Here is a 27,948-nt window from a genome sequence, read left to right as displayed (position 1 = left end):
GCGCTCATATGTCTTATATTTTAACCGATTTCTCCTCCTTCCGAAGCGAAATCCGAGCAGATGAAGGATGAATTTGGGCCAGGAACGCGCCGAGCGACGAAGGCCGTGGAAGAGGACAGCGATACGGAGGGATTTATTGGGTAAGGGTAGGAACAGCTGGGGTGCGAGAAGGCAAGAGGCAGTGAAGGGTGTTAGCATTGAAGCCAGTTTTTTCCGTGGAGGGATTTAGTTTTTAATGCAGCTCGAGGCCGAATAGCACCTAGCGGAGAGTGTTTAATCGCTTGAATTTTCCAACCTAATAAACGTGCACTCAAAATCACTTGAATGACGTGTCAGAATTAAAACCGCAGAAAAAGAAACATTTCCATTGCAGTTATTTCATTCTCAAGGGCAAAGAATTGGCTTTGACCTGAAAAATAATTGCGATCAATGTATCATATGTTAACCTAGTATTATTTGCCATACCACAGTTTTTAGAAATAGCTAGAAAAAACCCGACGGAACAGAGATAAGTAATGATAGGTAATCGATGTAGAAGTGAATTCTTTCAAATAAATGGTAATTGTATATTTTTTAAAGGTTTTTTTTCACATTGATTCAAAGGATGGACTAACTGGAATTTATTAACGTCCACAGTTAAAGTTATTGTTTACTAACATTTAAAGTTACACCGGAGACGATAAATTTTATTGATAAATAATCATCATTAGTATTTCAATGCTAGGATTGGTTTGACTGCAACCGCCAGTCTAGTATAATTGAATGCAAAGCTGTATATTCTAGGGAGAATAATTTTGTGGTTTCCCGTTGCCTTCCACATCGCAGTACTGTGGCCGTTACCGTGCACTTTCACCTTTCAGCCGTGGCAGCTGATGCCGGGCCGACCCACTCGGTCTGCGCCACCGGTGACTAATGGTGAAACTGCTGCCTTTCACCATGGGTTCAGGGTAGCTTTTTTCTACTAGAAGTCTATTTTTCTCATTGCCTCGTTGCGGCATGCCATTATTGTGTTTTTTTCTGGAAATGTGTTTGCCTCATTCTGAAAACCAATTTTCTAAACTGGAAAATTTTCAGCGTAAAAAATTTGCCAGTCACTGGAGTCGAACCAGCGAGTTTCGGCTCTCATGGTAGATACTCCATCTATGGTCTACCCTCACTCCCTCACCATTGTTCCTACCACACCGAGTTCACCGGGTAGTAGTAGTTTTAGAGGAGGCCACCGACAGCTGAGGTCATTTGCGTCAATAGGAATTGGAAAGGAAAGGAAGGGTGGAGAGAAACTCGGCGTCGGCATTAGCCTACTCTTAACGATAGGCGCCAAGGGGTCCGCAGTTTAACGTCCCATTTGACGGACGCCGAACTCACTCAAAGTGCTCTTCACAAAGCAGCTGCTGCTGGCCCCGGGACCTCACGACCGAAATGGCTTTTTGCGACTGCCCACTCGCCCGCGCCCGCCCGATAATATACCCACGCGACCAATATGGCCGGCGGGAACATTAAAGAGCGGGTACGGCCCGAGAGGGCTCGTCGGCCAAATTTTCGGTCGTGGGGACCCAGGACCAGGTCACTAATTGTGACTATATTTCTTTAATTGCGTTAAAGTACATAGAAAACAGCAATGGGCGGGTCCGGAACACAATTCCGGAGCCGCGCTTTAAGGTATAAAAGGCTACAGAGTTATCGACATGGATTTTAATACAAACATTATGCAAGTTTAAGTCATTTAACAATAGAATTGTTTCTTGCAAGCCAAACAGCTGCGGGATCCCTAGGTAAGGCCAACGTGACTTCCAATCGTTCCTTCGTAATTTTGTTGTATTTTGCCTGTAAACCCTAAATCATTTGGCAAAAACTGACGCTTGGTATATTACTCACAAATGCTATAAGGTGTATTCCACTAAAAATGACAAATAAAATTATACAAAAATTTTTCTGTAAGGCATGCCATTTGGTTTCTCTCGAGTATTTCTCAGCATTCTATCAAATGAATCTATTTTGTCTTGTTATTTATCGTGGTCATGTAATCGTGAGATAATTGTGTACAAACTAGAAAAAAATAGTTCACTAGACTAATTGCTAAATTTTTGTTTAATTGCGTTCATTATCTTGATATACAGTAAATTTGAAATTATTTCTTATTTTGGGAAAGAAATGTAACATAAGTATAAATGAACGCTGAAGTAATGTTATTGAAATTTTAGGCACATCATTGATAATAAAAGGCAAATTTTGAAAGACTGGGAGCTCCAGGTGGAAAATTCGTTCATATATTTTTAATCGAGTTTCCCTCCCCATGAACAGCAATGTGAGGTGGCCGAAGGGCCTGTGCTTTCAGGTGCCTTCTAGGGCTGTGGTAGCAGGAGCGATGTAATGTAACTGATCCTGGTCATTCAGTCAGATAGGTCGAAGGACAGGAGCCAGTCGAAAGGTAGGAAATGGACAATATGCGGGTCAGCTTTAAAGAAACTTGGCTTCATTAAACGGGTGGTGGGGAAATGTAATGAAAAAGTTAAAGAGAGGTGTTATTTTGCTCTAGTTAGACCTCATTTGGAATATGCCGCAAGTATTTGGGATCCGTGGGAGAAAATTTGGCAAAAGGAGTTAGATAAAGTCCAGAGAAAATCCGCTAGATTCGTTAAAAATTGTTATGATAAGAACACAAGTGTGACAGGTCTCTTAGGGGATTTAGGCTGGGAACCACTTGAACTGCGGAGAGAACAAGCGAGGCTTAGACTTTTAGAAAGGTTCAGAACAAACGAGTTTAACTATGACACTGAAGGAATTATAATGGCCCCACACTACTTAGGTAGATCAGACCACAAAGATAAACTAAGGGAGATAGATTCCAGGACAGATAGGCACAAATACTCATTCTTTCCCCGAACAATCAGAAATCATAATAGTAAGAAACCGAATCCACTTTAGAAATATTGAAAACATTGAATTTACAAGTCGGAACAAAATTAAACACTATAGAGATGTTAGGTATACTTTCAGGTGCATGTGTATGTAAGGTGTAGATTGAGTGTTTGCATGCGTGTGGGGTGTAAGTGTTCATGCATGAATTTATGCCAAGTTTTTTTTTATATATGATTTTGTGGTTATTGCATGCGGTTTTTTTTCTCTCTTTCTTTTCTAAATTACGGGTGGTGTCCTAACACCCCCCGCCACACGCCCTTGCGGCGGTTTGCGGGGTATTAAGTAGATGTAGATGTAGTCTGCGCAGCGTCCGTTCCACAGTGTGGCGTATGCAAAGGCGTCTGCCCCGTTTGAGTGATGCTATCACGTTAAGAAAACACTATTGGGGAAGACACAAGGAAAACCCCTAATTATTTATTCCATGAATTTATGATGGACACAAGTACAGAAATGAATTCTGGCAGGTATGGGTCCCTTGGCCACTGAGCCATGCACTGCAACGTGAGAGGTAAGCCTTCTGCAATTGTGATTTCATAAAATTCTCTGTAAGGGTAACCGACAGCAACAGAACATGATGTGTAGAAGAGGGCCGAACTAGTTCGAATACTGGGTAAGAATCTAAAGACGATGTTAAGAACTGGGAAAACATAAAATTTCAGACGGGAGTTCGAGAGAGGAAATTTGAGCAATTGACTAGATGAGATGGTAGGATGGAGGGGCATAATGAACATAGAGCAGGGGAGTGAAAGAGTATTATTCGTGTAAAACACTCAGTTAAAAACATCTCAATAGGCATAGAAAATATGCGTAGATAAAGCCCAAAAACTCAGTAAGCTGAATTGGAGCGAGAAGAATGAAGTATCAGGTGGCTTTAGAAAAAATCATGAAATAAGCTGGGTACTACATGTATAATAAAAATGGGAGCAAAATGTATATCGTAAGCCTCAAACAAAGCTCCATATAGCAACGCTAAGTTGGAAAAAAATAAGGAAACATTGTATTACGGACGAGATGATTGGAGAGATATGAGAGAGAAGGACACAGAAGAATGTACAAACAGAGTTAGATTGAAGAAATCATAAGCGGTTAAATATTGAACAGAGGCGAGGAAATAATAGGGACGAAAGAAGAGTATGTGGGAGACTCAGTACGAGGATATTAAAAGCTTACAAATGAAGGGTGGTATTGGGTGCGTTATACAGGAGGGTGATATCACTGTTAGGAATTAAGAAGGAAAATTATTCATCGATCAGGAAAAATGTTAATTAAGATGGAAAGAATACAATGGGCATAAATATGTTAAACATGTTAGCCTGGTAAGCTTAGATATAGAGCGGGTAGTATGGCTTAGAGTTTAAATAAAATAGATCCAGACGAATGGCGTAGATAGTTAAGATCCAGATACTCATAGAGAGATTGAAAATGCATTGAAAAAAAATAAATCAAATAAAGGATGGAAAGCATTCCCGCGGAATTATTTAAAAGTTTCATAAAACGTAGCAGGAAGAGTTTTTATGAGCTGATTTACATTTATGTGAAAGGAATTCGGCCGGATTATTTAATCAGATCAGCGTAAGATACCATCCTCTTTAGGGAAAGATAGCAATATATGAGGAAAATAGAACAAAAAGCTTGATTTCCAAGCTAAAATGGCTGTGAAAATCAGCAATAAAAAAGAGAGGAGGGGAAGTGGTCACTTAAAGGATGGCTAGCTTAAGTTCAGGAAGGGGAGAGGCACGCGTGATGCCAAAGCAGCAATGATATCACTGTTTGAGAGGAGCATAGAATAAAATCAGATTAGACGAGTTTCCGACCTCAGAAAATTAAAAAAAAAAATGTCCTGTGTCTTTGTTAGGTCCGAAACTTTTCAGACTACCCTCGTATTTGTTTGTTACGTAGATTAGGAAAAGGCGCTTGATAAAGTTAATTGTTTACAATTAATGCGATTATTTTTTAGGACATACGAGTAAATTGGTGGGGATTGGTGACTTATCCGAAATCTGTGAATGTCTTAGGCACTCTGGTGCGAGTGGCAGGGGAAGAGTCGGGATGATAATCATTTTTAATATAAGTTCGAAGTGATGGGTGTCCAACATTCAACGCCAAAAGAGGCATAGGAAGAGCTGCAGAGACGACTGAAGGTCGATGTGTGATTCATAAAATCAGATTTTCAGCGTCTAGCAGAGCTTTAGTGAGCCACAAATTGAGTAGCTTCAAGCGTGATGTGGTGGAAGTCGAACATCATGAATAACTGATCGCAGCACTTTTCCACTTCGTAGCACTTTTGTCTTCCCCCCCACCTTTCCCCCATCCCCCCCTCGTTTCCTTCCACGTCCTCTCCCTTCCTTTCGGAATCTTAAATGCATATAAGACGGCACACAATTTCAGTTTGTTATCTGATGATGGTGTAATACATCGCAACCCGGTAGTGAAATAAAAATTTTATCAAGTGGAAAAGTGCTACGATCAGTTATTCATTTGGTTAGCCAGTTATCCTAGGGTTTACAATAATTGCCCAGCGTATTAGAATCAGTGTAATAGGTAAGGGGTGAGAAATAGGGGAAAGAAGAAAATACTATAAGGTTTTAGATAAAGAGGAAGACGATATTTAAAGTTAAGATAGCTGGATAAAAACTAGATAAGGTAGATCAGTTTAGCTATTTTGGCAGTGTTTTGGACCTAAATGATCTAAGTAGTGAGGATAGGAAGAAGAAGAATTGCATTCGGCCAAGCAGCCTTTACAAAGAAGAGGGAAGTTTTATCGAGAAAAGACTCCGTAAAACTTTGATTTGGAGCGTGGTTTTGCACGCCACGGAAACATGGTCGTTGAAGCAAAATAATAAGCCTAGATTGGAGACTTTTGAAAAGTGGAGTTGAGGAGAAGATCGTAAAAGGTGCAATGGACAGAAAAGAAAACAAAAAGGTAATAACTAGGAACGGTGGGGTAGTAGAGAGAGATAGCATTATTGGGAGAAATCCAAAGGAGGCAGGAAAGATGGATGCAGAGTATTCCGATTGGCAATGGGATGTTGAAGGCTGTGATGGAGGAAAAAACGTTTGGCAGGATGGGTTGGGAATAAGGTAATAATATTCTACGGAATTAAGGAAGGAAGGAATTATAAATGATTGATAAATTTTTTATTGTAGTTTCGTTTGACAGTAAATTTATTGTTCCGTGTTTTTCAATCCAAAACCTACATTTAATGGTAGAAAATCAATTAAATAGTAATAATAAGTCATATTTAAAGACACGCGGGCAAATCAATTATGCTAGACTGTATATTGCTCTCAATATCTAACACTCTCGAGGCGCAAGTATCATGCTTAAGGGCCGAGCTAGTTTTGCAACTACTCCGGAATTTCTTAAATGTCTATTCCGTTGTCAGGGTCCGTTTGGCGTCGATTAATCTTCATCCTGGACCTTAAGAGGTCTTATGTTCGTTTTGAGACTTGTGTGCACGCAAAATAGGATCAACGTGCGTTCATATTCTTGGCCGCTGTCCCCTTTAAACCATCTTTCATCTTAAACCTCCGTCTTTCATGTCTCGACGTTTTCATAAGTATCTCACCGCCTTCTCCCTTTCCCTCTTGCGTTCGTACGTATTTTTACTCCCTTTTTTCCGCCCGAGCTTCTAGGCACTCCCTGAATACTGATTTCACCCTCCCTCCGTACGTCCCTCTTCACATGTCCCATCATCTCCTTGAGGAGGGGATTTAGTTTCTCTGCGTGAGAATTTGCTTACAGTGTAGTCGCCGCATTCAGCCTGTTTTTCCCCGAACGCTGCTGGTCGTATAGACTGATTCTCAGTCCATAAAAGGTGAAGCCGTGAAAATTCTCTGTAAATCACCGCGTTTTTTACGATGCTAAATTGTTTTTAGCCTTCCTTTCTCGTACAGATCGATCCCCTATTCCTCGTAGGAGAGCGTGTTCTAGCATACCGATTCCGTTTCTCGCAAAAACATTATTGATCCTATTCCCTAGGCAACATAGCATTTCCATTTCTTTTTTACTTTTGCCTCTCTTGCCTCATGCTGAAATTTTTCTTAAAAATATAATTGCTCGTGCATGATTTATTGTCATCACAGTTTTATGTGGGTTTCGTCAACTTCGAAAGTAATTATTTTCTTCTTGAAGGAAAATAGCAGCATGGTGATCTGAATTTACCACATGAGGACCCGGGATTGGTCCTTCCTTAAACAAGGATAGATTTTAAGAGTTGTATTCCGTTCCCTACTGGGGTACCCTGTGGAGAGCAGTTAAAATGGAATCACCCATCCTTCGGATGGGCGTTAAACTGGAGAACCCTTGGTGTTTATCGCTAAAAGGAGGCTGACGCCGACGCCGGGTTTCCCTCTCCACCCTTGCCCATTCCGTTATCACTAATGTCTTAAAAGAGTGTATTCGCTAATAATTTCTCCAACCGAGAGATCTTAATTTTAGTTATACTTTGTTTTATCACTCTTTAATCCAATATATCTTTTTCTTTATCATGGGTGATAAATTGCATCAAAATTATTCTGTAGCCGAACTGCATTTTCCTTGAATCACTACTGCCGGCTCTTTCTAAAACCTTCTGTAAATCACTCTTTTCTTTGTAGGTCATGAATTTCCATTAGGATACTATGTATTCCATTCGCGTCAACCGCTTTCTCCAAATCGATAAAATCTCCTTTTCCAAACTCCTCTCTCGATGGCCTACAAAGGATGAACTTCCTCTTCTTTATTTTTCTCAACGCAAATATATGATTGGTCAGGAATATATTAGCTTTGCATCCACGCAAAATTATTTTAATAATTATATCACAACATTGGCTGTAATCTGAATAAAGCAAATCTTTCTAATGATTTTCGAATGCACTCTTATGTGTGCCTTGGAGAACCCATATTCTTCTCGAAGCTATCTGATGTTTGTTCGTTTTCATGTATTTCATTGATTAATTCTTAAAATCTTATCATTGCACTCATTTCAGGGTACATAGAATCTACATATTAAAAAGGTTCCTTTGTACTACTCACTGGGGGTTTGCCTTGCCATCAAATCTTCTGTTTACATCGTCAATATGGCTGATAAAAAAAACATTTAGTCTTTTCATTCAACACAGTAAAGGCAACTTCCAATTTTCTTTTGTTCAATCCGCTCTCATGTTAAATTTTTGATGGAATTCCTTGCATCTCTTTACTTCAGTTTCTATGGAGATTTTTCGCTCCCTGTAGCCTTCCAAAAGAGCAATAATGGCTTCTTTCAGATTTCCAGGCTATTTTGTGTTTTGCTGCGATAATTTATATTTAAGTTCTTAAACTTAAGTTTCATCACCCCCTCCTTCATATATTTTCCTTGATTAATGAATTAATGTATCTCCTATCAGTTCATACCAAAGCTGTCTCTTTTTCGTTTAATGATCATTTTTTCTTTATTTTCCATTTGTATCGCTTCCCTTTTAATCATTCAATTCCACTTCCCTGCTTTACTTCTTTGCAATTTCTTTTTCTGTATCCGTTTTTGTAGCTGTCTATATTTACAGTTCTTCTTGAGTATTTATCGTTTTCATGTGTGAAGTCTTTATGAAGCAAGCTCCCTTTGGAAGGCTTGCTTGACATTCATTCAGCTTTTTCTACCTTCCAGCGATTCATCACTGTTTCCTTCTTTTTTATGTGTATAAGTTGATAATGAAAACTGTTTTCTTATCTTTATGACCAATGTAATTTTTTGTTTCTTTATGAAAAACGGCCCAATCAAAATGTAACTCGTTTGGTATGCTTTCTTCTCCCTTGATATTTTTCATTTTGTGTGTATTTTCTTCGTCGATGGTTTTAAACTGAAGTGTCAACCACTGCCTATATCCTATATCTTAATCAATTTTGCCCAACTAATACATTTTCCTTATATTCTACCTTATCATTACCCCTAAAACCACATTCAAATCCGAAGAATCAATAGTTATCTTTCCTTTTTGTCCAGTAAAGGATTCTCTATTTTTTCCAAGGAATGTTCTCCTTCATTATTATCTTCATACGATGTCGGTGCTACAAAGCCACGGCCACGGTTGCCTAGGTTTTTTTAAACTTGGCTGAACAATTTTTCTCTATCTAAAATAACCCTTAGCCTGTCATTTAAATGCAATGGATTGCTTGTACACCCAAGTAAAATGAAATTATATGCCGTTCCACCATTATTCCTTTCGATATTTACTGAAAATTTATTTTTAGAATTACTCAGCATGCATGTATCTAAAAATTTGCTCTGAAAAATTTTTGTGAATTAATTAGGTGATTTCATAACTCAATCGAGCCTAAAAGCCATAATTTGGCCATTGAATTTTAAAATTGTTGTGAAATTTAATTCATGAAATGTGCTAACAAAAGTATAATACTCACCATTTTTTTTAATAAAATTTTAATTTAGTAAGCTTAAGAATAAACAGTGACTCTTTAAGCTATTCTCATATTGGAAAATTTTTAAATGTCATATCATTGTTGACCACCATACGTTTATCGCCACATTTTGTTTCCTCTAATAGTCATTTCAGAATATTTTTAGCCTGGCAATAATTTCAATCAGTGAGGAAGCGTGTAAACAAGTACGACGAAAAAAGAAGTCCTGAACAAGTGGGCCCTGGCGGGTAAAAAACCAAAAAAAGAATTGAACGCACACCAGCTAGAGTTTGAAAAAACAAAATCAACATGGTCAAACTCAACCAAAATTGAGTTATTCACTTACATGGCCACGTAGCGCCATCAATGGAATCCGTTATTATGAGAACGACATGATTTTGAGAGTGATATCTCCCTTATCCGGTTCTCAAAGGAATGGAAATGAGTTTGAGAAAACAAATAGTTGCCTGTGTTTTTCATTGGATTCGATTTAGATTGACCCAAATTTGTGATCCCGTTTTTACACTTATATTTGTGATACCAAATTAACGAAATTCAACTCAAATTATCACTCTTGTGTGAGCGTCCTTGATTGCCATGAGAGTGGAAGCAGGGTTCGCATGTGTGAACCTGAGATACTTCAGAGATTAAATATATCCCCCTATTAATTAGTTATATAGTAAAATTAACATTATCCGACCCTTCCAATCATGTTGTATATTTTTTAAGTATAAAAAAATACGTGCGTAAACAAATTTTGTATAAAAAGTATCGGAAAAATGGATTTATTTCTGATATCGTAATGAAACAATGCTTCCAAATTATGTGAAGTACCTTCCCTGGCTGGCGGATGCCGGAGGGTCCTCAGGGGTACGCGTGCAAGCTTCTTTGACGGCACTTAGGGTCCCATGGTGTGTCCTTTGAGGGAGGATTTCCCTTCTGGGAATAGAAAATAGTCGCGATACCGTTGCAGGTCTTCGCAAGGAGACACTCGACTCTGCTTTTGGCCTTCCGTCAGTACCTTCAAGACGAGTTTAGTGCAGATCTTTCGCATCACCAAATTTTCAGTGATAGTGATGTGTACTGTCATCATATCAATGCAAATACCATCTGCGATCATGCGCATACCTAACCAATGGTCTGAATTCAACACTTCACGCATACGTGGCACGTTGTCGTAGGTTCTTGACTTCGATGGCCGTCCAGCGCGGAGCGCGGGGCTCGTCCTCCACATTCCCTCGACCATCTGTGAAGAGCTTGTGCCACTTTAAAACTGAAGTTTTAGACATACCTTCATCCTCAAAGACCTGACACATCATGCTCAGCGTCTACATGCTCGATTTCTCCAGTCCAATACATATTTGATGACGTACCGCCGTTTAGTCGATCGCTACATTTGCGCTTGCACCTAGTCACTCGACAGGGGCCCACTGTAAACACGATCTAGCCTAAACGACACTCGCAGGCGATTGGCACTTGACACGTTGTTGAAGGTTAGACCCCCCACCACCGAACCAGCGCAGTTTAAGCGTACTGTATCGTACAGTTACGTCAGGAAAAATTGTTTCCGATAATTTTTAAACAAATCTTGTCTATCATACCGTGAATATATGTTAAATATATTTTTTTTGAAATGAATACAGGCAGGTGAAAGGTATAAATGTGTTCTTGGAGTTGTACTTGGAAGTAATTCCTGGATGTTATTTGATCTCCCGTGAAGTGAGTATTGCACACTCAGGCGTTTCCTGGGGTATATTTCTTCATTACGAGTTCAAATTAAGCGTTAAAGTAATTATGAGGTTAACATAATAACCGATAAATCTAATAGTCTTCAATTTTTGTCTTTTAATCAATATTTTTCTTCCTTTGCTGGAATAAAATATGGAACATGGCATTGTGTTAACTGATGGATGTACTTTCCTCCAGCTTTTTTGTGTTATTTTAATTACAAATGAAGAGATATTTTATTTAGTAATAACCACGCACGTTCGTAATGGTGTACTTTTAATCAAATAAATGAAGCAAATGATATATTTCTAATTTATAGAGTGGAGAAGGATTCGTCCGATTTTAAATTACGTTTTTAAGGGTTCCAAATTAATATGTGTTCTCGAAATATCTGGTCGAGCCGTTTGATGTTCATTTTTTGATAAAGCGTGAATACATGTGTGTCGATTTTTTTTTTTTAAATTAGAATTGCCCCCCATCAAAGGCTAGATTCTTTTATGAATCAAAAACAGGTCACTTTCCGTCATTTTTAGTTGTAATTTATCGGAGCTGATTTTTAAAGTGATGGAAAATAATCAATACTGAGTTCTTAAAATAAGATATACACATACAAGCGGTTGTTGATGCTGTCAAAAATGTATCATTAATACTTAGAGATGGTTATTACCTCTGGAAATTCGCCTCTTTGTCTTCATAGTGTATCCTCTAAGTAGGTATCTTTCTTGTTCTAGTAATTATTTTGGGTTCTCCTCTATTGTTAGGGTTGATAATCCCATTATTAGAATTGCTTAATAGTGATAATGATAATAGTTCTCTTTTATTGAACTGTGGTGTTAGATTTTTAATACTTCTTGACTATCATTACTCCTAGTTAGCAACAATTTATCAGGTCATATTTGCTCAAATTTGACGCTCATGATGTGGAAGTAGGCACAAAAACTTGAGTGAAACATATATCTGAAAACGGAGGGCGATACATTCTTGCTGAAGGGTAAGGACCTGGTCGCGCGGGTTCGCAAACTTGATGAATGCCCGACTGAAACTAGCAACACATTACGAAATATTGTAGAGCGTCTCAACGACGAAGTGCTAGGTATGGTGGAGGAGAATGGGATATTGTCGGAAGAAATCCAAAGGAAGCAGGAAAGATGGATGCAGAGCACTCTGATTAATGACGAGGGGATGTTGAAGACTGTGATAGAGGGGAGAATGTTTGGCCAATTAGAAAGGGGTAGGAATAGGATTGAGATGTTGGACGGAATGAAGAGAGGAAATTAGTTCATATGCGGAATTGAAGAGGTGCTTATTATAGAATAGGATGTTGTGCTATGGTTTGTTAGGAGAGGCATGGTAATGGTAACCGTGCCGTTAGGTAGCTTGTGCCCAGAAAAACCTTACTTGTCTGGTAGATTACCGATGGTAATAATAATAGATAGGTAGCTTTTCCTTTAAAATTTTTCATTTATCAATTTTCCGAAACAAACGTTTATTTATCGGTAAATTGTCTACGAAATTGAAAATACCAAATCCCAAAGGTCATGCCCGCGAGTACCAACGCACTTACAAATACACACGCGTAACTCCAAATACGTGCGGTCATTCTTGGGATATTTCGGTCATACGAAACACTTATGCAGGACCTGGGTTTATGTAGACATAACAATCCCATTGGATGCATTTCGGCAAAAAATTTCTCCAAACCATGTCTCCAGATTCTTTGTTCATACTCGCTTGCAAGTATGTGTTTTCAACCAATGAAATCTATAAAAAAAGGACTATAAATTCCAGAGAGCTGTAGAGTTTGAGTTCAAGAACTGTCTTCAGGAATAAATGGACATGTACTGCTGTTTATACATGATTGAAATATATCACTTTTTCTCAGTTTTTCTTTCGCATTGCGAGGTCGTAACTCAAAATTTATCGACATTAATTTCGGGTGGCTGGAAGGCCAATAAATCCCCTCGACATCTACTATTCGGTAGTGGGGCGTAGTAACGCAATAACATTTTTATCTATGGCTCAGGCTAGCCTTCATATACGTATCCCTTCATAAAGATATCAATACGATATACTGCAGTCATATGTTTTCGGCTAGTTAATCTATCATGTCGGAGTGGAATGGCGTATTTGTATTCCAGGTACGTAAGAACTTCGTGCTTAGATGGAAAAATATCTTGGCTTACTTAGCAAGTCTAGATTGTGGAGAGTTTCATCGTCCTTAACTTGAGTATTTGCAAGTCGAACCTAAACATTGTTAAAACTTTAGCGGTCCACTTAGTAAGTGAAAGAAGTGCAACGCTGGAGTCAGCCCGGAGCGAGAATGGCTCCAGAATAATTAGTACTAAACCAGTATTACTTAGTAATTTTTACTTAGAGGAAACCGCCAGTAAAAAATATATTATTGCATGTGATGTTATTTCTATATTTTGTTATGAGCAAGGAGTTAGCAACTTCTCTTCACTATCTAATATTGGTGTCGTTGAAATACAGCTATGAATAGTTAACACTTTGTGGTTTTCCTTGAGTTTAAAGATGATTCAGATGCGAATGTTTACTGTGCAGCAGCTGAGGGACAAATGAAAATGATAAATGGCTCACGAAAGAGGGGACTATAAAACCGACGGATCGTTTATTTCCCTAACATTATGGATTTCAAGATGAAAAATGTCACCTATTTCGGAGAAGATAAAGAGGAAATGTATCCGTATAATAAGCATGGTGACGGGATTCCAAGCCAAGGAAACGACCGTGTAATAAAATCCATTCCCCTGACGACCGTAACTTTTACATTAGGGCCGCTGCGTACATTAGGAAATTAATATTGATGATGTAATTGAAAATGGAATTAGCGATTGCGTTTACTTTAATTTATAAATTGTTTTAAGAGATTGTAATGATATTTGCGTGCAATAAAACTCCAATAATATGAGCAGATCAGGTCGGAAAAAAATATTCTTTCTTTTTGCTATCCACCATAGTACAGAGGATGCGGTATGAGGGTGCGCTGATTCCTGAAAGAAATTTCACCCTCCGAAAGCTTTTGAATGTATAAATATAAATTAATGAAAACTATGACACTTAATTAATAGGAATTAAATGTTACGCAGCGACCATTTGATTTATTACCTATAATGAAAATAGCTAAGTAAAAAAGGACTAGTTAGGATTATTTTTTCCCCAGACGTATATTTGATGGTCCAGAAAAGGCTGGGATTTTGATTTCCGTTTGAATTATACTCGTAGAAGTGAATGAGAGAATGTGGTATGAGAAAGATGGAGAAGGAAGAGGTCTTCCCGATGTTTCTTTATTTATTGTCACGTGATTTATCTAGGAAAGACTTAAATGTTATTCTTACTTTTGTGCAGGATGTGAAGTGCACCAAGGAGTTACTGCTTAAATAAGTATAACGCTCATTGGCGCTCTATAATAAACATAAATATCTCGTAAATATAGGTGGCTTACCATCAGCTTCATAAAGTTTAACGAGAACCTCATGACTCCTGATTTCGTTGTCATGGTATGCGCTGGATGAATACATTCGAATCTCAAATATCTCTAATGTGTTTAATGGCATTTGAGGATAAGATTACAAGTATTCGGGGAATGATGAAGAACGGACTCCACATGAATATTCATATCAAACGTAAACAAGGTATTGAAGAAGAGCAATTGAACATAACAAGGCGATGAGCTTGAAGGCAATAAAGGATTATGTTGTTACAATACAAGCACGTGTTTTTTTAAGTCCAGTGAAGACAGACCAATCTACGAGAACTCGTATAATGCATCAGAAAAAATGCCCAAGCCACAAAAGATATGCAATCCGTCCTGATCACCTTAACTGCGTGAACATTTTGATGGGCCAAAAATCCTTTAAATAAGTAGATTGTTTCCATATATATGTACACCCCCTACAATCTATGCCAAACATTCTGCCTAAATTATCATGTTCCCGCGCCATACAGAATCATACTGCAATTCCAAGTTTTGGCGAGCCTTTTCGTAACACACTTACTCAACATCCCTATCATTAATTTCCTCCTCATGAAAACGCAAATATTTTGAATGGAGGCTTTCAAAATGCGGGTGTGGGGAAGGATGGAGAAGGTTAACCGGGCTGAAAGGGAAACAAATAGGAAGCCCTAAACATGTTGGGCGAGGAGAGGGGATTGGAAGAAATCTAAAGGGGACAGGAAAGATGAATTCTGAGCATTTTTATTGGCAATGGGTTGTTGAAGAATGTGATAGAGGGGAGAACGTTAGGCATATGAGAAAGGAGTGAGAATAGAACAGAGGTGTTAGCCAGGATGGGAGGAAGTTAGTATTTGGAATTGAAGAGGGAACTGTAATGTTGGATGTCTCGTTTTGGTTTTTATGGGAGAGGCAAAGGAATTGTCGCTGTGCCGTTTGGAAGATTTTGTGCATGCAAAACCTACCTTAACCGGTAGATTTCCGATATTAATAATATATGCATATACAATTATAAGAATAAAATTATATATATGGCATAAATATATCTACTATATATATACATACATACAATATATGTATAAAACCATAAACACAGTAATCAACCCGAAGGTCGGTTTGGTAGGTGAGGGTAGAGTTCACCCAGTACTAAGCCCGACGGCGTGTGAAATTCACACATCAGGGTTTGGGGGCCAGTTCCTTTCCCTGTGCCGGATATGGTTTCCCAGGAAGATCTGGTACCCGAAAAGTCACATAGCTTGGGTGGAGCTGCAGGTGCCCAGAGTGCCTCGCCCTGGTGGGCGAGGCACTCTGGGCACCGGCGCGGGCGCGGTAGTCCAGGGGGTAAAGCGTTGGACTACTGACCCTCCGGTCAGTAGTCCAACGCTTTACCCCCTGGACTACCGCGACCCATTATATATATGTATATATATATATATATATATATATATATATATATATATATATATATACATTAATTTTTTATACATATAATTATTTATTTATATATATATATATATATATATATATATATATATATATATGTGTGTGTGTGGGTCGACCGGAGAGCCCAGGTTCGATTCGGGCAACCTTTTCTGGGCTCCTTCAACTCCACCCAAGCTATGTGCTTTTTCGGGTACCAGAACTTCCTGGGAAAAAATACCGGCACAGGGAAAGGAACTGGCCCCCCCTACCCTGATGAGTGAATTTCACACGGCGTATAGGGCTTAGTACTGGGTGAACTCAACCATCACCAACCAAACCGACCTTCAGGTTGATTACTGTGTTTATGGTTTATGGTATATATATATATATACTACCTTGATCAAAAAGTTCCCGGAATAACCACCGTGTGGCGCTCCCATCGTTCCGATTTGAGTTCTGTTTTTTTGTTAAATTGGTACATCTGTTGTTGATATTCCCTTTAAATCTTAGTGTCATAACTTGACATTTGCAAAAGTTACGTAGCCAAGAGTACATCTATCTCTGTGTGTGTTGGCGATTTTTTACAATTGCAGAAATGGATTTAAATTTGCAACAACGAACTTGTATTAAATTTTGCGTAAAAAACGGATTTAGTGGCGCACGGACGTTGGAAATGTTGGAAAAGTGTTTCGGCAACGATTCTCTAAAAAAAACGGTCGTTTACCAGTGGCACGAGCGGTTCAGAAGTGGTCGTGAGTCAATCGAAGATGATGAACGCAGTGGCAGACCATCGACATCGAAAGTCGGTGAAAAAATTGATTAAGTAAAAGAAATGTTGGTCAATAACCGCAAATTAACCATTAGAGAAATAGCGGAGGACTTGAACATTGCCTATGGATCCGCCCAAGACATTGTGGTTAATGATTTGGGTTTCCGTCGTGTAGCATGCCAAAAGACCTCAATTTCATGCAAAAAAGAGACCGTGTTGACGTCGCAAAAGACATGATTTGCGAGGCTGCATCCGATCCCACATTCATCAAAAGGATCATTACTGGAGACGAGACGTGTGGGGGTGGAGTGTTTCGTGGTGCATTTTCATGTGGTAGTGATGTTTCAATTTCTTGCTTGTTGTGTCCTGGCTTGCGTGTTGTGGGATGGCTTTCGTGCTGCATCGTGGGGTGCAGTTTTTTAGTTGTTTTGCGGTACATGTGTTTGCATGAGTATTGGATGTAGGGATTTTTGCATGAGTGTGTGCGCTGCTGTGGGTGTAATTTTCCGTGTTGTTTTTTTGCATGTGGTATTTTTCTTTTTTACGGTTGGTGACCTAACACCCCCCGCCACACGCCCTTGCGGCGGCTTGCGGGGTATTATGTAGATGTAGATGTAGATGAGACGTGGGTTTATATATATATATATATATATATATATATATATATATATATATATATATATATACACACACCCCTAATTAACGCATTCTTTTTTATTTTTTCAGTCTTCGATGTCTCACTAAAAATTAGGTTTTAAACATTTTTTCCAAATCACTGTTGTTCTGACGGCTTGAAAAAATCAAGTTCAGTAACTCACCAAAGGATGACATTATCACATTGAATAAGTGGCTATTGCATTTGAAATTCGTTCACTCGAAGGGGAATCTCGGCAAGAGTTCTGTTAGATCTCTCCGAAATAATTCTACCACTTCTCGAATGAGTATTTAGCAATTCAATTGCAGGAATCACAATTGCTAATACCTGGAATATAGCTAATATTGGCTCCATCTCAAGGGCCAAGTTTTTGTTGAAAAGGGTAAAAAAAAATTTCAGTTGCTCCTTTTATGCTAATAATCCAATTCCAATGACCTTGGCGTACATTTTGAGATATTTTAACCACTTGCTTGGCCGAAATGAAATATCTTGCGGGAAATCTCTATCATCATTTCATCTTGGGTGTCATGGGACTATTGCGGTTTAAAGAACTATATTTTTTCCTGGATGTTCAATAATTCTTTGTACGAGGGTCATCCGGAAAGTAGTACCCGTTCGTGAAATAAAGACACAAAAGTAAATATTAACAAACATAAAAAATTTTATTTGAAAGAGGATACTTTAAACTACTTCTCAACATAATCTCCAAGCAAATTAAGGCATTTGTCATAACGTGTGACAAGTTTCTGTATTCCTGCTGCATAGTCCTTCGCCGCCAGCTCATTGAGATACGCGAGGGACCCATCTTGCACAAATTGCACCTGAGCCACCCTGCCAACTGAGCTCACCAGTTGGTCTGTAATGACAGACGGTCTCCCCGAACGCTCATCGTCGTGTGTGTTCCCCCTCCCCATGTTGAAGTTGCGACACCACCGCCGAACAGACGACTCGTCCATTACATTGTCTCCATACACCTCCTTTAATTGGCGATGAATATCACATGGGCGAACGTTTCTTGCATTGAGGAATTTAATCACTGCCCTCACTTCACAACTGGCGGCGTTCTCAATTTTTTTAAACATTGTAAACAATCACAGAAACAACACAGGCAATGCTAGCGTCACGCAACTTGGCTCAGAGAAGGCAGACAAGCCACTGAAGCTATCTGACCTCGTCCAGCGGCTACTCGCGTCGTCAGCACTTCATGCGGCACGAACGGGTACTACTTTCCGGATGACCCTCGTATTTTGCTAAATATTTAACGATTAGTTCTTCATTCGCTCTTCGAAAGCGAACGTATACTTACTCACTTTTCAAGTTATCAAAAAGATACCTAGTTTCTCTCTTATAAAATAATTAATCAAAGTACTTAATCTAATTATTTATATCTTTAATGGGATGGAGAAATCTTGTTCGCACTAATTGAGTTTTTGAGAGATCTTATTTTCAGCGTAAAATGGCAGAAGTATCCCTATCAAAAAAAAACCAAGTATTCATCGAAAATCACACTCTTGCGTTAGACTCCTCACTTACTTTAAATCTAATCATGGAAAAATAAATTTAATAAAATTTAGTGGCCCTTAATAAATATGCAGGCTGGAAAATTCGTTCTTTTAACTAAGTGTGTATTGTGGATGATTACAATTATTATTAAAAAGAAGTATTTTCAGAGCAACTGATTCTAGCAGTTTATTGGATCATCAATAGTTATAATTGTTATAGGAATCACGGATAATGACCGATGGCACATCTGATCATATTAGTTTTAGTCAAAAGTTAAGAAAAAGATGCTACTAGTCACTCAATATTATTAATTCATTTCTATCTGCAAAGGATCTAGAAAAATGAGCTCGTAAAGGAATTAAATTGCAAAGGACAAGGTTCCTCAGTACTAGGCTATTAACAGACGACAGGATTTCATGACTACAACCAAAGATGATCTCAAGAGAACTCCGTTTAAACTACATCTAACAGTCAAAGAATACAACTAGGAAACTCTAAAGCAAACATAAAACTCATGGTTGTTATCAAGGGGAAAAGCACAGTAAATCGAAAATAATTTTAACTTGTAAGTTTCTTCAGTATGTAAACACTTGTAAAAACCTTTGATACGTTAAATAAATTAACTATTCTCAATGACTCGAAAATAAACTATAAGTTTTTTAGGAAATACTGACACCTATTAGAGGGACTCTAAACTGTAAAAAGAGACGAGAAACACTATTGAAATTTCATTAAGTAATGTCAGTACCTTCCTACCTTTGTGGCCTTGACGCAAATGTAGAAATATCTCTCAAAATGGTTTAGGCAAGTCCTTAACCTTTGTAATTGCTTATTCGGTTCCGCCATGGGGAGACAGAGAGATAGCGGCCGAAAAGGGACGGGAAATGCGCTACATCATTGAATGGAGCCACGCCAAAGGTGCTTACGACGGCCTGCGGATGTCAATTACGCGGGGCGATGGCAAGGGTTTTGCGACGGGGGAAGATGTATCGCGGTGCCCACAATCTCAGTCGGGCTTGGTCGGAAGGCGAGCGCGAGCTCGGGGCGAAGGGAGGGGGACATTCAGGGAGGCCTCGTGGGGCGAAGGCCCGTGCGCTTCTGGTTTCCGCGATGGGATAGAGTGCTGCACTTAAACGCCTCCCACCCACACTCTCTTCTTCCCATAAGGGGCCAAATGCGCCCGGCGCAGTCCTATTGATCTCATCAATACCGCCCCCTCATGCCTTTGGGCGTATCCGGCTGAGGGCTGGGTCCTCAGAAGTGGGAGTACCTGGATGGGTCAGGAGGAAAGGGATTCAAGTGTATCCCTTCCCATCTTTCCATCCCCCAGTGTACAAACGTGAACGTGACTTACTGAGGTAGTCATAATAGAGATTTCAAACTTCCAAGTAAACAAAAAAATGAATTCCATGGATTGGAAAAATGTTTGCGCGTCATGATTGTAAAAAATATTTTGAAGGGAACATCATCATATAGCTGGATAGTCGGAATTGCCATTAGGTACTATTTTATGAGCAAAAAGATTTAAAAAAAGAAGTTATACGACCTCATATCCCTCATTCAGCAGTACTAGGAAGAAGATTGTAACTCAGAAAATGAGTTTCTCATGAGTATCTGAATCGTAAAAGATGAGCTTTCCATGTGGATTATTGCCTCGTAAGGGCTACTTTGAGGCAATATTTCAAAATATTTAGTACAATAAAGAGAAAGATTTATGTATAAAGGCAACAACTGCCAAGATAATGAGTTGAAGCAGTATTAATATTTAAGCAAGAGCAGCTTATGCCTCGGGTGAATGCGTTTTAATGGTTCGTTCTACTACATTGCATATTCAGCATAGTTTGGTGTTCCTTGTATTAAACTCATTCGAAACCCAACTGCGGAGTACGTAAAGAGGAAACTGGCGTAAATTACAAAGGAGAAAAAGGTAATTAATATGGCAGTGAGGAATTCCTCGCATCTAAAATGATTAATATTTTTTTCATTTCAATTTTCAACCGCATATTTTGGCGGTAAAGAGGAGTTAGAGATGGGTGCTTTTGCTGTTTTAGGTTATGTGTTACGAGAATGAGTCAAATGATAACCTTAAAGATTACAATACAATTTATGCCATAATTTCTTGAATACTTAAGGCTTTCACACAAACGATTTTCATTGCGCATGATAGAAGTAATACAGCGTTTCAAAAATCTGCGGATATTTCTATAAAAACCTACATTAAAACTCTGTCATCACAACAAGATGTGTGCCTCACCTGGTCAACAGTAACCTTATACGGAAATAGCCCTTCTAGCCCAGACGTCATTACTAAAGTTAAATAGGTCAATCACCATTTTGAACTTTCTTCCGTTGATAAATATAGATATTTTTCACTCCAATACTAATTATTAAACGAATAAGAGATCGCTGTTTCTCTGTGGTGCATTTTTGAAAGTGGAGCGACCATGTTTACGTTATTTTTATACCGTGTTTTTGCGTTCTGGTATCATGCCACCACTCAAACCTTGGCTATCACTGTGGGAAACGAAAATTGGCATTGGTGTAATGTTTAAAAATTTTAGTGCAGATTTAAGGCATTCACTTGACTCACCCTCGTACAAATTATTTAAGGTGGAGTTTCCGTGACATTAGCCTATTCCCAGGAGTGTACCAGATCCCCTATGAGTGCGGTGAAGTCTACGTGGGTGACACGAGCCGCACGATCGAAACAAGGCTGGAAGAACATCAGAGGCATCTCAAACTGGGGCAACTAGAGAAAACAGCAGTGGCGGACCAAGTACCATAAAATAAGGTGGGAGGGGGCCAAAATTATCTGCCGATACAACAGATACTGGGACCGACTCACTAAGGAGGCCATCGAGATCACATTAGCGTATGAACCATGAATCCTATTCCCTCGAGTGTATAAAAAAGAACAGGGATGGTATGTAAGCAGATATTCCTGTAAATATTAATAAATAATATACAATTACGACCCTCCCCGGACTACAACCTTGACGTGGTGGAAGAGCTTGTGCGTTCCGATGACCCCAAGAGCTGTGCTGGCGAGAGTAATAATATTTGTTCCTGGTAGGGTCACCCATGCCAGATAGGTCGAAGGTTAGGAGCCAGACGAAAGGAGGTCCACGCAGCGTCTGTTCCTCAGTGAGGCGGCTGCAATGGCGTCTGACCCAGGTGGGGCGGCCGGTAAGTGATGGTGTCACGTTAAAAACACTATTGAGGAAGGCAACGGGAAAACACCTCAATTATCATTCCAATGATTTAAATGATGGACAATACAGAGATTTTGAGTCCTGACAACTACGGGGCTCTGCCCAATTGGCCGTGTGTCGTGCCCGGGAAGCGGGGGAGGCAAGGCTTCCGCGGTCGTCATCCCACGTAACCCGACAGCAGCAAGGCAGAAGACGGAGAAGAAAAAGACCACATTAGTTAGAATAGGAACTTGGAATGTTAGGACAATGATGAGGACAGGGAAATTGGAGAATGTTAAGCGAGAGATGGAAAGGGGAAATATAGATATTTTAGGTCTATGCGAGGTGAGATGGAAAGATAGCGGGGATTACTGGAGTGATAAGTAAAGAATAATATACAGCGGCGGGGACGAGAGCCAATGAGGGGTTGCCATAGTATTAAATGAAGAGGTAGAAAGAAGCGTAGTCAACGTAGAGCAGGCAACGGATAGATTATTACTAGAAGAGATAAAAGCAGAACCGACGAACTTGGCTATTATTCAGGTATACATGCCACCGAGCAACCATAAGGAAAAAGAGGTCGATGGGATATACAATCAGTTAGAGGACATAATCGCGTGTGTTTCCGCGGGGAAATATTTGATAGTGATGGGGGATTTGAATTCGACGGTAGGCGAAGGAAGAGATGGTGATGAGGTCGGGGACTACGGTTTAGGCACGAGGAATGACCGCGGGGAGAAAGAAGTTGAGTTCTGCAGGAGACAGGGGCTAGTCATCACCAACACTTGGTTTAGACACCACAAAAGATGCAGGTATACATGGAAAATGCCAGGTGACTCAGAAAGGTATCAGCTAGATTATATTCTGGTTAGACATAGGTTTAGGAATAGTGTAATAAATTCGCACGGCTTTCCGTGAGCGGATGCAGACTCTGGCCACGATTTAGTTGTTATGAAATGTAGCGTCCGTGTCAAAAAGATAAGGCAGAGACGGCGAGTTAGAAAATGGAATGTAGAAGCATAACATGGTTTGCAAAGGAAGGAATACAAACAGGTGGTAGAGGAAATCATGGAGGATGGTAAAGAGCTAAGTACTCTGGAAGAGAAATGGGGAAGTATCAAGAAAGGGTTGTCTAAAGCCGCAAAATACACTATTGGAACCGTTAACGCTAAAAGGACTAGGAAACCATGGATCACGGATGAGATGATTACGAAGATGAATGAGCGGAGAAAATGGAAGAATGAAAATACAGAGTTAGGCAAAATGAAGTACAAATAATTAAACAATAAATTGAGGCGGGCAACAAATAAAGCAAAAGAAGCATGGTGGAAGACGCAGTGCAAGAATATGGAAAGTCTGCAGAGGAAGGGTGAAATTGTTGCGCTGTATAGCAAAGCAAAATCTTTATCGGGAAGTAAGAAAGGGAGATCAACGATAGCTGTTAGTGATAAAGTGGGTAAGATAATATTTGACGCAGGAAAGATCCAAAAGAGATGGAAGGAATATATAGAAGCACGGTTTAGTAAAGAACATAGACCAACAAAGTTAAACATAGAAAATGAACATGACGTAGAGGAAGATAGCTTAGGTCCAGGCATACTCGACGTTGAGATAGAAAGGGCATTAAGGGAGATGAAACTAAATAAGGCCGTTGGGATGCATAATATTCCCGCGGAACTATTGAAATGTTTAGGAAAATGTAGGAGGAAGAGGCTATATGGACTGATTCGTAGTATCTGTGACGAAGGAATCTGGCCGGAAGACTTTGTGAGATGAGTTTTAGTTCCTATACCGAAACGGGCAAAGGCTACATCATGTGAGGACTCTAGGACAATAAATTTGATATCCCACGAAGCAAAAGTTATTCTCAGGATCATAAACAAAAGGATAGAGAGTAGGGCAAATGATTACTTAGGGGATGATCAATTTAGGTTTAGGAAGGGCAGAGGTACGCGTGATGCCATTGCTGTAATGAGATTATTAATGGAGAGGAATATGGAACACAACCGGGAGGTATTTGCCTGTTTCGTAGATTTCGAAAACGCGTTTGATAGAGTGAATTGGGAAAAACTACTGAGTATTCTGCAGAAAATATGAATAGATTGGAGCGAAAGGAGGCTAATCCGCAACCTGTACATGTCTCAGACTGCTCAGGTGCGGGTGGGAAACGGGGAGTCCGGATGGGCAGTGTTAGAAAGAGGTGTAAGGCAGGGTTGCCCATTATCACCGTTGCTGTTCAACCTGTATGGATAGGAAATGATTAAAGAAGCATGGGAAGAACTGGAGGTAGGAATGAAAGTGGGTGGGGAATTCGTAAAATCAGTTGGATTCGCTGATGACCAAGCTCTAGCTTGTCAATCAGCCAAGGGGTTGCAAGAATTGGAAACTCGACTCGACTCGAGTGCGACAGGTATGGAATGAGAATCAATATTAATAAAACAAAGGTTATGGTTAAAGATTAGGATTTTCTAGAAAGAAAAAGGCTGAAGTAAACATTTAAATAGGAGGGCAAAAACTGGAGCAGCTAGAACAGTTTAAGTATCTCGGAAGTGTTTTGGACCAACACGGTCAAAGTAGTAGGGACGTAAGGAGAAGAATTGCGCTTGGCAAGGAGGCTTTTACAAGGAGGAGGGAGTTGATGAGAGGGATGTTGAGTAAGGATATTAAGAAAAGACTCTTAACTAAGTAAACTTAGTTGAGTAAAAACTTTGATATGGAGCGTAGCTATGTACGGCGCGGAAACGTGGTCATTGAAGCAGGAGGATAGACGGAGATTGGAGGCTTTTGAAATGTGGGTGTGGAGAAGAATGGAGAAGGTGAAATGGACAGAGAAGGAAACAAATGAGGAATTACTTGCTATGGTGGGCGAAGAGAGGGGTTTTCTGGGAGCAATCCTATGGAGGCAGGAAAAGTGGCTGAGGGGGGTATTGACCGGCAGCGGGATGTTGAAGGCTGTGATAGAGGGGAGAATGTTAGGCAAACGAGGGAAGGGAAGGAACAGAATAGGTATGTTGGACGGGATGAAGGGTGGAAGAAGGTACTCAGAGATGAGGGACCAGATGTAGAGTAGGATACCAGATGTTGTGTTTTGCTAGGAGTCTCAAAATATTTATTTAGGACCTGTTTCCATCCAAAAACCTACCTTAACCGGTAGATTACCTTATAAAAATAATAATACAATTATGAATAACGGAACTCCAGCATCATACTTAGCTTAAGGTTGTTCTGTAAATACTATTATTTCTATCATGTTACTTAGTGTACAAAAACGGTAAGCAGGAGATAATATCCCAAAGGCTAGATCATTTAGAAAAGTTCTGTGTTCATCTAGAAAAGTTATTTAAAAACCTGATTTCTGATTTTAATGGGCTTTAAGGATGAAGTTTGGTAGTCTAAGCGTCACAATCTCAAGTTAAAATTTAAAAGGGTCTGATGACCTTATCACATTATTAAAAATAAGAACGTTTCAAACAAGGGCTATTGTCCCCTCAATTTGTTGACAAAAGTTTGCAGCAGAGAATTTTCGTGTCATTTAAAGGAAATCATTAGACAATTGCGAGAATTTCAAATTGCAAAAAGCATTCACAATTCAAACGCGGACTCCTCAATTTCCGGTTTAGATAGATCTAGGTCCGAGTTTCAGTCTAGAAGATATATTTTTGCATTTTAACATTCTCGTATTTGCAAGGCCACCGGCTAGTGATTCCGCTAAAACAATAATTTCAGAATTCCTTGAAAATATTTGGAACGTATCATAAAAGTCACTATCAGCACTTTTTTGAAGAAAACCTGCTTTTATATGCCTTCATTATTTCCCTTCTGAGCTAGGTTATGAAATTCTTCATGAACAGTTAAATGAATATCTGTAACCTTTGCAGTACAATAAAATGTATACAATCGGAAAAAGCTAACAATATAGCAATAAAATTTTGCTCATATTTCTAGCAATGAACAGTACAAAATCTCAAAAAATGTTTACATCTAGCTAACCAGCTTTTCTGCTTATGGTAAGTGAAAAAAATGCAACTAAATAATGAAAACTATTCTAATGCTAAAATCAACTCGATACAGAAACTTGTTTTTGCTGGCGTATCCGTTGCATTCCTCCAAACTATTTAATTCACACTTATACCGCGAACTTTAAATTACCTCAAAGTTTACGCGTTATATAATTGTCTCATTCAAGACAGTTTAGGGTATAACAATTGAAATAATAAAATAATGCTTTGATGGAACTCATGGTACTTTTAGTGCATAATAATTTAAGGAAGGTTATAGAAAGTTTTTAGTATCCTAAAACCAAAACTGAAAAAGGTGGACAAATGAGAAAATTCTGGAGCAATTATCTAGACGACCGATGCATGTGAGATTAAAACAGTAATAAGTTCTCGAAGAAATTATAGTAGAGGATAATAGTATTGAAGTGAGAACTGATTTTGGCCTACAATCAATAGAAGATCAAGGGAAAATGTTCCAGCTCTAGGGAAATGTGGACTGAATAATGCTTTGTATTCTAAAAGAAATTGACACGGAGTACAAAACAATAAAATTGGTATTTCATGTAGAGTACCAGCTGCAGTGACTAGCTGGAGTGAAAGCAAGGATTAAGCAAAAAAAGAAATAATTAAGGTTGCTCGGTATCACCTTTATCGTTGAATTGTGCGTGTTAAGGAATGATATGTTTTGAAAAAATGAAATGCGGAGAGGGAATGTTTTTAGGAAGGATAATAGGCAGGTCAAGCGGGTAAACTAAAAGTTACGCTTTGTGCTAAAGAACGTATTTTACAGGAACCTATAAGCTGTGCCGTTGCGTTTTTATGGTTTATTTACTAAGTTACACACGAGCCGAGATTAAAATGCATCTAATTCATTATTTTTCTTTGATATTTTTTAAGCAATTGCCAATAAGAGGTGCGAGTGAAAAAGAGAAACAGAAGAGCGTTGCTTTGCGCTTGTGTGCTGAAGCTATTGCAGAAATTGAAGTAACATTAAATGTGATGTCAACGTCAACGGACATGCGGAAAAACAATGCATGGCGTTTCCACCACGATAACGCGCTCTCTCACATGGCGTTGATCGTGACGGAATTTTTCTTTTTCGTCAGAACCGGAACTTCCGTGATCCCGCAGCCACCTTACTTTCCAGACGTGGCTCCATCAGAATATTTTTTTGTTTCCAAAGTTAAAATTAACCTTGAAAGGGCGCCGATTCGGCTATTGCAGACTTTAAAACTAATTGAGCGGCGGACCTGAAGAGGATCCCTAAGGCGGCTTACCAGGCAGGGTTTGAGAGCTGGAGGAAATGTTGGCAAAGGTATGTCGTCAGCCGTGGCATGTACTTAGAGGGCGACAAGTTTGATTAAGTTTTATCGGTCGAATTAAACAAGTTATGAAATCAGTCCTGTCTTTTTGATCACACCATGTATTTCCTCACACACATGGCATCCCGCGATCTACCCAAAAACCGCGTGCGAAAGGAGTGACCGAACACTATATATGCCACATGCCTACGCATATTACGAGTAGTAAATGGTTAGTACTCTACCTTCAAGGGATACCTCGAGCATTATCAAATGTGCGTGAAAAAACACAGATTAGAGGGGAGAAAATTTTAAAATTACAAAAAAACTGAAGGAGGTACTAATGACTGATTGACTGAGAAAAGGCTCATCGAAACGAAAGCAACTCAAAGAAATTTGAACAAAATATTTTGAAGGAATTTGCAGAACAAATACACTAAATGCAAAAAAACAATGGAAATAAAATAAGTTTCCTGTTCCTAAGGGTTCAAAGTTAGCTGTAAATAAACGGCTGTCGATCATTCGTTTCACCCAATCTACGAGAGCGTGGGCGTTGATCATATTCTTTCTTTATTTCATCACTAAAAATGGACAGCACCCAATCCATCTTCTCTGTT

The sequence above is a fragment of the Hetaerina americana genome, unplaced genomic scaffold (assembly GCF_022747635.1).
Source record: "Hetaerina americana unplaced genomic scaffold, ioHetAmer1.1.p SCAF_11, whole genome shotgun sequence".
Taxonomy (NCBI): domain Eukaryota; kingdom Metazoa; phylum Arthropoda; class Insecta; order Odonata; family Calopterygidae; genus Hetaerina; species Hetaerina americana.
The sequence above is the reverse complement of the archived record's forward strand: the minus strand, read 5'-3'. Positions refer to the sequence as shown.